This window comes from Orycteropus afer, unplaced genomic scaffold (genome assembly GCF_000298275.1).
Source record: "Orycteropus afer afer isolate SDZICR_OR568_19922 unplaced genomic scaffold, OryAfe1.0 scaffold00001, whole genome shotgun sequence".
Classification (NCBI taxonomy): Eukaryota; Metazoa; Chordata; class Mammalia; order Tubulidentata; family Orycteropodidae; genus Orycteropus; species Orycteropus afer.
In genome coordinates this window covers 20,403,351-20,407,316 of record NW_006921588.1, presented here as the reverse complement: position 1 = coordinate 20,407,316, position 3,966 = coordinate 20,403,351, and positions in this window count along the sequence as shown.

The following is a 3,966-nucleotide window of genomic DNA, read 5'->3' as shown; positions in this document are numbered from 1 at the left end:
TTATCTTCTGTGTCTGTGTTAATTGGTTTCCCTTTTCTTTGTTGAAGAGGGTCTGTGCAATCCTTCTGCCTAGTCCGCCATCTTGCCGGAACTCTCTGTTTGATTTTTTAATACTGGTAAATGTTTTAACAGTCAGCTCTCAAAAAATAACCCTTATTTAGGGCATTTGCATGTATTGCATAATAAATACTATTACTGTGATGATTTCAAGTTCCCATGGTTATGTCTCTGAAGGCTGAGTTGGGGAGAGATGCGCACAGTTGGCTCCCAAGTCAGTGCAAGCCGACATCAGCTCACTATTGGATATATGGGAAGGTTCCAACCAAAAAAAAAACCACAAATCCATTGCTGTCTTGTTGATTCTGATCTATAGCAACCCTATAGGACAGAGTAGAACTGCCCCCATAGGGTTTTTAAGGCTATAAATCTTTACGGAAGTAGACTGCCATATCTTTCTCCCATGAAGATGCTGATGGGTATGAATTGCTGACCTTTCAGTTAGCAGCTGAGCACTTAACCACTGTACCACCAGGGCGCCTTGTATGGGAAGTTCACCACACCCTAATTAACTGAGTTCACAAGACTGAAGAACCTGGGGCCTGGTAGTAGATCATCAGCGTCAGCCATTCCTTCCTTCCTCTAACAATCCCTTCTTTCCTCTGACAGTGAATGAGCAGTCATTGAAGCCAGCATTCATGCTTGGTGTCCAACACAAGTAAAATTGTGGGCACCCTGATATGTAGGTAAAGGTCTACCCAAAGGTCCTGTCATTCAGGAGCAATGACAGCTTTTACTTTTTGTTTTGTTTTTGTTTTTAAAGTCTTCTTACAGTTCCTGACTAAGAAATATCTATAATTGGGTAGATAATGGCTGGTCAGTTAGGTAGATGGCAGGTGTAACTATGTGGCCAGGCTTACCCATCAGCAGTGATTTGAAAGAATTAGCACCACTGCCTCTATTTCTAATGTAAGCACAGTGCAAGGGAGAAGAGAATCTAATAATTGCCCCTGTTCTCTAGAGTACTGTTAGCAGCATGGTGAGTCTTTTTTTAGGACAGCCAAGCAATTTTCTCTTGGGAATATTAAACTTTATACAGTCTTACTCTCCAGCTAACTATTGAACAGATTGGAAACTTCAGTCTGCAAATCATTTGGATTTTTCTGAGTAATCTTCAGATAGCACTCAGAGAATTGGCTTAAGGGTGATTATTTACACACAGCCTGTAACCACAACCAACTGTACTTATAATGAATAAAATAAAGGATTTTAAGTCCTGAAGTATTGAGTCAGTAAGCAATCTAAACCTGTGACATTGGACTGCAATTACGAAAGTAGCATAGTCTGGCCTCAAGGATCTTGCAGAATCAATACAAATAAATACAGTCCAGATTATGTTAAATAATATATGTGTGTATAGGTATAGATAGGCGCTCGGGTGGCATAGTGGATAAGGGATTTGGCTGCTAACCAGAAGGTCAGAGGTTCAAACCCACCAGCCGCTTCACAGAAAGAAGATGGGGCCTTCTACTTCTGTAAACATTTACAACCTCAGAAACCCAGTGGAGGTCCCTATGAGTCGAAACCAACTTGATGGCAGTGAGAATAAATATTGAAGTAAAACAGATTGGAGTAACAATTCTATCTAATAAAGTCAGGAAACATTTCATAAAGAAGCTAAAACATAAACACGGAAGAGTATAAAAGTAATGACTAAATTAAGTTTTATAAAGAGTATAAAACTAGTATATTATGAAAGTCATTGTAGCTGATAACCAGGAACATAAGTAGTTTTCTCTGCTTTAGTCAGCCCTTCAGTATACCTCAACTTAGTACAGAAACAGAAAAGTACTCAGGTGAACAGGAGCATCTCTGTTGAGTACTACTCCAGTCACTTGGTGCCTCAGTATAAGAGTTTGTGCACATCCTACAATGGTTTTATGAATCCTTTTTAAAGTCATAAAGTGGAGGCAAAATGGTCTGATATTTCCTGTCATTGCCAAAAAGTCTTTAACATTCTGCTGACAACCACTATCCACTAACAGTCATCAGAAACCATATTTTACAATGTTATTTTCCTATGGAAATATATTACCAAATCTTCCTCTCAAAGCACATTGGCAAAGGTCAGAAACCAAATGATGAATGGCAATGTGATTGGCAAATCTTAGAAAATTAGCACTGGTACAATTATCAAATCAAAAATTATCCAATGGCTTTTTCAGGAGTGTCCATGATTCATATGTCACATCAAAATCAAATGTCCTGTAATCTCATTACATCAAACATAGTTACTGTGAACATATATTTTTCTTTGTTTTAACTTATGCTCACATAGTCCTTTTAGAAACATAAGTTCCTAAAGCTATACTTCTTAGCGCTTTGATATTCTTATGAAAGCTATTGAATATCTTCCTAGTAAAATAAAATCATGTATACCCACCACTTTTCATATCACTTCTGGGACTTGGAGAATGTGCTAAATGCATTCAGGGACCCCAAATTAAGAACCTCTACACATTTGTATTGTATGCCATCTGTACTGTTTCATACTCTTGAAAACTTGATTTATTCCTTGGCTTCTTTATTGATTGTAAGTAAGACAAGTATAAAGAGTGATGAGAGGATGTGGTGCATGGGCTTTGGTGTCAAATAGATTTGGAAACCAAACTGAGGACTCTGTCTAAACTTCCTAAACTTTCCTTTCCTCATCTGCTCATCAGAGTGGATTATAGGAGAGTTGCTATGAATTCTTGGCACTCACAGTTGGCACATGGCAAGAGCTCAAAAATGGTCACTGCTATTTGAGACCCAGCCCAGTTCTGAGAACAATTTCATACGTAATGGCCAAGAATTAACAAGACCCAAAACAAGTGCAATAAGCTGAGCCATATTCTGAGAATATAAATTTCATTCCAATTACAAAATTAAAACTAGATTGCAAAAGAATATATAATTAGTAACTCTAGGGACATATGTCCCAATTAGAGGGCATGGCAGCTTGAATTACAGTTTTCAAATAAAGACATTGACACATTATAATTTAACAGACAGTAATGTGATATTAGAAAAAGGCTGATTTTAGCTTAATGTCAAGTATGCAAAACTACAAGTAAATAGAAGAAATAATTCTTAAATCATTGCAGAAATTTTAGGTTAGTTCAAAAAGAAATTATGTGAGCTAATCAACATCTTTGATTTATAAGATCTTTATTTATACCTGAATTATAAATATTTTAAGTACAATGGGAAATTATTTCTCCCTCTTGGGTGAAATCAGGCATGGTTTCGTATAACTTCATATAAAACAAGAAATGATTTCCCCACATAAAAGATTAGAGTTGTACAAACATAGAGAATGATATTGTTGCTTTTGTTACTGTAATTTTAAAGGCCACAAGACTGGGGTATTACATAGGCAACCTATGTTATTCTTCTCTGTGCTCTGTTTTTTAAGATATTTGTGAGAATGCATATGGTAAGGTTGGGCAATCTACTTCCATAGTGATACTGCCTCGGAAACCCTCCTTTCTGTCCTGTGTGTCTTTCATTCCACCTGCCCACTCCCCCTTCCTTTTTCCCACCCACCTTCCTTGCTCCTTCCCCTCTTTGTCTTAATAGATCTACTTCCCAGGTACCTTTTAGGAAAATTTAAATTTATAGATTAACAGATGAAGAAAAATAAGAAACCAAGATAAGGGATATTGTAATTTAAAATGTCAGGTGTTCCTAGTAAAACTCTTTTCTGCCATTTAAAAAAAAAATGTATATATATATATATATATACACACACACACACATATATATATACATACATATATGTACACACACACACATATATATGTATATATATACACACACACACACACACACATATAAGTTAAAAATCAGGAAGGTATAAAATGTTAGGAGCTCTGGTAGCATAGTGCCTAAGGCACTTGACTGCTCACCAGAGGGCTGGTGGTTCAA